The 7,012-nt window shown below is 50.1% G+C and overlaps 1 non-coding gene across 1 annotated transcript; it reads left to right on the top strand.

Moving 5' to 3' along the window:
* Positions 1–5,938: 5,938 nt before the first annotated feature.
* On the top strand, positions 5,939–6,031 carry Trnai-uau (transfer RNA isoleucine (anticodon UAU)). Its single transcript is given in 2 exon segments — positions 5,939–5,976; positions 5,996–6,031. It is a non-coding gene; the product is annotated as a tRNA-Ile (tRNA).
* The last annotated feature ends 981 nt before the right edge of the window (positions 6,032–7,012 follow it).

Raw genomic sequence — 7,012 nt, forward strand, 5'->3', positions numbered from 1 at the left:
CAGAAGCTGCTGGGCCCCGGGTGTACACACACTGAACTGGACATCATAGAGGAAAAGTCACAGAAACAGAAATACCGTCAGAAGAATGCGGACCGACGGAGAACCTGCCCTAAATACAGCCAGTGTCTTTCTCCTGACGCAGGCACTTTCCCCATAGATGGTAGGTGTCGCTGGATCCCCGGACACTTAGAAGTCATTGTTGACAGCCTGGCTTTTAGATGAGGAACAGGCTCAGAGAAGTGGTCTGTTATTTAGTATCACACATATTTCATACTCAGCTAAAATATGGAATCATTTAAGGACTTCCATGTTCCCTGAATGAATTTTGCAACAACTAACAAGTTGGTGCAAATTAATAACACTCTTCCTTCCATACAGTAGCGGAAGGTTTCTAAAGATCCTTGTCCAGTGTGTCCATTTGACAGTCTAACAAAATGTTCGAGGTTCCTATGCTTTACAGGTGGGAAACCTGAGGGGCAGGTTAATGGACTTCTCTAAAACGAATGAGTTTTACACACACACACGCACACGCACACGCACACGAGAGAGAGAGAGAGAGAGAGAGACAGACAGACAGACAGACAGACAGACAGACAGAGACACTGTGCCTGGCTTGAGCATCTAAGACCACAAAGCCCACCCCCAGTGACACACCTCCTCCCACAAGGCCACACCTCCTAACAGTGCCGCTCCCTATGGACCTATGGGGGCCGTTTTCATTCAAACCACCACAGGCCCATGTTCCTTCATTTCACATCTCCTCCACTCTGTGATCTGCTCACACCTGTGAAACTTCCCTAGAACACGAGCCTTGGACTCTCCACCTGTCTCTTCTTAAGAAAACAAAAGAGTCATTTACTCCGTGGTGTTGTGGCGGGGAGGGGGGGGCCTCAGGAACCATGTGGGTAGCGCTCTTAGGCACCAACCAACACAAGAGCACTAGAAAAACCTCAAGAGGGTTCACCCTGTTACAGGTGGCTACGGCATCTTTTCAGTTTCTTTTAAGAAAAGTAGCGTTTCTTTAACTGGCCCATTCTTTTTAAAATTTATTTTATTTATGTGACCATATGTGTGTCTCTGTTCTCTATGCCACATGTGTGTGAGTATACATGGATGCCAGAAGAGAGCATCAGTTCCTCTCTAGCTGGAGACACAGGGGGTTGTGAGTTCCCCAACACAGGGGCTGGGAGCTGAACTTGGGTCTTCTGGAAGAGAGCAAATGCTCTTAACCTTTGAACCATCCTTCCAGTTCCAAGAAACAGTAATATTTAAAGAATGCTTAAAAGCCAGATGCTAGGGTGTATGCCTGTAATCCCAGCACTTGGGAGGCAGAGGCAGGGGGACCAGGAGTTTAAGACCAACCTCTACTACACAGTGAGTTTGAGGCCAGCCTGGGCAACATAAGGCCCTATCTCAAGAAAGCAACCAACCAACTAACCAACAAAAACCAAAACCCTAAAGTATTTTTGAAGACCTTCCAAATATGACAGAATCCATTTGGAAGCTCCTGGATGCTTGTGACCAGTACCCATAGCAGCACCCAGACCCAAACACCAGCTGCTCTGGGGCTCCGCGTTTAGGATTTGGCTTCTGTACAGCAACATTTATCTTTAATACATAACCATAATGCAACACCGGCTAAAAATAAGAAATGTAAAAAGTCTGATGAAATACAGCAAATGAGGACCGTCAAATGGTAGTCCCATGAATTTGAATCAAGATGATCTTCATTCACCAGACTCGCAAATTACATTCTGTTAATCAAAAATGTTTGTGTGGCTCATCACAATGCCTCTTGTATAGCAGAAATCAAAGCCATGAAGGGGAAATAGAGTGGCCATTACATACTGCTGGACCCTTCTTTGTCAGGGTCCAGCCTGCTCCTGCAATTTGCAGGGTGGCACATGGACGCAGCAATTGGAATCCTTTTAGTTCATCTCATCATTTATACACAAAAACATGGAAGTAAAAAAAATTTTTCAATGCAAAAGGCATAAATTCCAAACATTCATTTAGGAGACAGTTTTTTGTCTATTTCTGATGCACAATGAGTCATTGCATTTCATACATTTTAATGTACAGTACATTCACCCCTATGCCAAGATGAAATGTTATTTTAAAACTTCTCTGTTAACACAGAAGGCCTTCCCTTCCCTTACATAATTAAACATTTTGTTATTCGCTATACGGGAAAGATTAAGACTCTTTGCCAAGATGACATGTTTTTTTAAAAACTTATCTGTTAACACAGCAAGCCTTCCCTTATATAATTAAACATTTTGTTATTCGGCATATGGGAAAGATTGAGACTCTTTACAGGCATCACAGGTTTTAACTACCCATGCACCTCGAGAAAATTTTATTATTTTATTTTAAAAATTCACTGCTTTATTACACAACTTACATAATGATTCAGATGATTTCAAGGTAGTGCGGTTGGTGGCATAGGCTAGTAGAACCTGCACTCTGAAGGCAAAGGCGGGAGATCCTGAGTGTATGGCCAGCCCAGGTCACAGGGTGAGACCATGTCTTAGAAAGTTAACGTCAGTGTGCTGGGAAGAGTTATGTGGAGAAAATATTCTCCAGTCAAGATTCCTGGATTTAGAGATGAGGCAGGTGCAAGAGACGTGAGCCCCCTTAAGACGTATAAAGACCAGTGACATCTATGGGTGAGACTCCTCGTCCCCTGCTCTCTGGAGGCAGCCTGAGGAGGGAGGGTAGGCAGTCTGCAGGGTGCAGAAGGTTTCTCCTGTGGTCCTGGCTCTCTCTCTCCTTCTCCCATCTCAGTAGCACCCCTTCCAGGCTCCTCCCTGAGAGTCTTAGTTTCTTTGGGACCCAAGCTATTCCTGTTCCCTTCATGAGGTACCTACCATCTTCCCCTGCACACAGTGGGGGTCCCCACTCTCTGTACACACATGTATACACAGTGGCTGAACCCCACTATCAGCTGGGCTAATAAAACAGCAGGTAGACAACGGGGACTGGGGGGCCAAAAGGAAGCTGGATTCTCAGCAGCGATTCTACCGTTCATGATTTACCAGGTGGCTCTGCCCGAGACTCAGGGTGTCTTGGTCAGTGTTCTATTGCTGTGAAGAGACACCATGACCAAGGAAGCTCTTAGAAAAGAAAGCATTTAATTGGGGGCTGGCTTGCAGTTTCAGAGGTTTAGTCCATTATCATCATGGGGGAGGGGGAACATGGTGGTGTGTAGGCAGGTCCTGGAGCCGTAGCTGAGAGCTGCATCATGATCCGTAGCAGAGAAAGACTCTGAGTTTGGCATGGGCTTTTGAAACCTCAAAGCCTACCCTCAGCGACATACTTCTTCCAACAAGGCCACACCTACTCCAATAAAGCCACACCTCCTAATCCTTCTCAAGTAGTGCCACACTCTGATTACTAAGCATTCAAATAAAATAGATAAGCCAGTGGGGGCCATTCTTATTCAAACCACCACACAGGGGCAGATCCCCCAAATGTTAGTCGATATGGGAAGATGTTGTAAGCACCTTCACAGCTTTTACCAGGAACTATGTACCTTTTACAGCTTTTACAGCATCGAGAAACAAATCATTCCTACCCTACATGCATTTACTTTCTCACCCATTTCCAACTTTCTTCAGAGTTGATGCTGTCCTCATTTTACCCTGGACTTCCCCACCCACCCTCCCAGGAGCCCAGATGCTGGCACATTGCAGTATGCTTCACATCTTCCCGTGACACGCTTGAGGCCTGATGGATCTGCAGGGTGCTGGTCATCCAGGTCTGGTGTATGTCTCCTGAATTTTAAAGCCATCTGGGGAGGTTCATCTGGCTCCTTTCTCTATAGACAATCCAGTCCACACATGGACACAGGACATTCCACTCTTTGTTTGTTGGTTTGTTTTTGTTTGTTTGTTTGTTTGTTTGTTTGTTTTGAGACAGGGATTCTCTGTGTAGCCCTGGCTGTCCTAGATCAGGCTGGCCTCGAACTCAGAGATTCACCTCTCTCTGCCTCTGGGATGCTCAGATTAAAGGCGTGTGTCACCACAACCAGCTTTTTAAAAATTTTGTTTTGCTTTGAAACCTGGTTTCACACTGTAGCTCAAGCCGGCATGGGACAGTGGTGCAGCTGACTTTGAATTCACATCAATCCTCCTGCCTCACTGAGTGCCAACCACATCCGACTGGCCTTTCAGCTTTCTGCAAACACCTTCATCAGTCCTGTCTTGTGAAGCATCTGATTACGTCCACATTGTCAGCCTGACCGCCAATACCTCTTCTGCTCAAATGCCAAGGCTTTCTGAAGTTGGGTACCAAGCTACTGTTGAACATGTCACCCCAAACCTGTGACCACCCAGATGGCCACAGTAATGGCCTTAACTCTACCCCAACACTTGCTCATGTACACACACACACACACACACACACACACACACACACACACACACCCATCACATCTAGTGTCAATCTGCTGTTTGCCCTTCTGGCTTTCTCTATCTTATGAGAGTAGAGGTCACCAAACAGGGTGACCAACATGTCGGCAGGGGTTTAGGTGGCAACCTGAGTTAAAGTCTGACCCCAGGTGGGGGTGGCGGGGTGGATTTTGGAAAGGATTGCTAACCATCTGGGGAATACTCCGCGGTTATTAGGTGAGGTGTGCAAAATGCCTAGGACAAACAAAAAACCTCAGCTATTTTTTTTATTGCAATAATAAGAAAAAAATAAATCCATAGGAATACAGCGAATATAATAGACCCAGTACGGATTCTATTCATTGCTACCCCATTTCTGTAGTCAAAAAAATGGTTTTTACACTTTATTAGCATCTACTCATTGTCTGAAGTGCTGGGTTTCATGACACCGATTAAAGCCTATCAGGTACTTTGACCATACTTCCTCTCCTTTGCCCTCTCCTCTCCCCCACCCCAGCACGTGTCTCCTTCCCCAGTAGCCTCCCTGCTATTTTTCTCCCTCTTTCAAATATTTAATTTTTAAATTAAGTGTAGGTGTGCGTTTGGAACTGGAGTTAAGGGGCGGGGTGGGGTGCGAGCCGCGGGTTGTGTGTGGGTGGCGGGAACCGAACCCGCTTTGTCCGCAAGAGCACCTCCGAGCGAGCGGTCTCGCCAGTCTCTCCCCTGGGATTTTCATAAAGCACGGAGTCTTCAAAAATCTGTAACGAAGCCGAGCGGTGGTGGCGCACGCCTTGAATCCCAGCACTCGGGGGGCAGAGCCAGGCGGATCTCTGTGAGTTCGAGGTCAGCCTGGTCTACAGAGCGAGATCCAGGAAAGGCGCAAAGCTACACAGAGAAACCTTGTCTCGAACAAACAAACAAACAAACAAACAAACAAACAAATTCATGGCCCGTAAGTCATCATCAGGGATGGGTCCAGCGTTCCGACTTTCTGATTTTCAGAAAGAAACGGATATTCCGAGATTCCGAGCTCTTTTGGTTTTCAAACGCTGGAATCTTCGTTGTAAGATGATACAGGAAAGCGGACACCTGCAGCTTGGATCCCCGAGGCCCCTCGGGCTGAGCCGCCGGGTTTGTCCCTGCTGGCCCGCTCGCCCTCGCGCCATCGGAAGGGCGGGCCGGGGATCCGGGTTCGCTTCCCGGGGACGGCAGGGCAGCCGCGGGGTCGCTCGGGCCCGCCCCTGCCAGCCGGTTCTGCGCGAGCTGGGGGCTGGGCCGCCGGGAGCGAAGCCCCGCGGAGGACGCCGCCGCTCCCCCCCACCCCCGCAGGCTCGGCCGTGCCAACCCGTCCCCGCGGCCCCTACGGGGACACTCGCCGAGTCTCCCCCGGACCCTTCGGTCCCCAGACAGCGGCTCGGAGCCCTCGGGTCCCGGCCCGAAGTTGGAGGAGGCTGGCATCCGGAGCGGCGCCCGTGGGCGGCGGCTGCGCATGCTCCGTCGACACCTCCCCCGGCCTGATAGAGCCTTCGCGAGGCCGGCACAGCGGAGCTCCAGTGGCGCAATCGGTTAGCGCGCGGTACTTATATGGCAGTACATGCAGAGCGATGCCGAGGTTGTGAGTTCAAGCCTCACCTGGAGCACGACCCTTTTGGAGCTAAGCTTGGCGGTTAATTTTGTACTTGGACTAAGAGGAGGTAGGTAGGGCTCCCTTTAGTCTCCTTGCTTCCTGTCTCAGCCTGAGCGGAAAACAGCTCGCCCAGGAGCTGTGCCTCAGTTTTCTGAGCTGCTTTGCAGCCACTGAGTTGTATCCAACCAGCGGTGGGACTCTCACGGCCGCCCACTGCCCTTCCCGGTCTTTAGGCGGGTGGGTAAACCGCATCCAAGACCAGGGATGCACCCCGGTCTGGGGCGCTCCCGATGCCGGGCGGCTTCCTGCGGGCGCGGAAGAGGCGCTGCCCTCGCCCGAGCCCGGATCCAGTCCACTGCTTCCGGGTGGCTCTCCGGGGCCAAATGGACCACGAGCGTGGGACCTGGATGAGGGACCTGCCTCATCCCCTAGCATTAGACACCCTGCCTGCAGACATCCCCCAAGGCCCCGATTCAAGGCACCCCACCCTCCCCTGGCATTTACAGTTGGGGGACAAGTGAGTGGGAAATTTCCATTCCCCTCTCTTCCTAACGCCCTGTTATCACTCACGAATGGTGACCACCAGAGGAGGCCTCCTGTCTTCTCAGCTAGCAGCCACCCGAGCCCGGATCCAGTATACAGGGATGCCCGGGAGTCCCTCACCTCTCCTAATCCTCGCGCTCAGTGCCACACCCTGCCATACGATCGGCTCAGGACTCTTGCTCAGCAGGATGGAGGCTTAAAACTCCGCTTTAGAAATCTGACCCGAGCCTGGAAACAAATGTGAGTCCTGTGAAAAGTAAAATGAAAAGTTTGCTTATTTAAACAAGCAAACACACAACCGGGCTGGAGAAAGGGCTCAGTGGTTAAAAGTGGGCGGGGCTCTTGCAGAGAACCAGGAGTCCAGGTCTCAGCAACCATATGGGGCAGCTCGTGCCCTCCTGTAACTCAGCTCCAGGGGGACCTGCTGTCCAAGCAGGAGGACACAAGAGCA

This window comes from Peromyscus maniculatus, chromosome 22 (assembly GCF_049852395.1).
Source record: "Peromyscus maniculatus bairdii isolate BWxNUB_F1_BW_parent chromosome 22, HU_Pman_BW_mat_3.1, whole genome shotgun sequence".
NCBI classification, from domain to species: domain Eukaryota; kingdom Metazoa; phylum Chordata; class Mammalia; order Rodentia; family Cricetidae; genus Peromyscus; species Peromyscus maniculatus.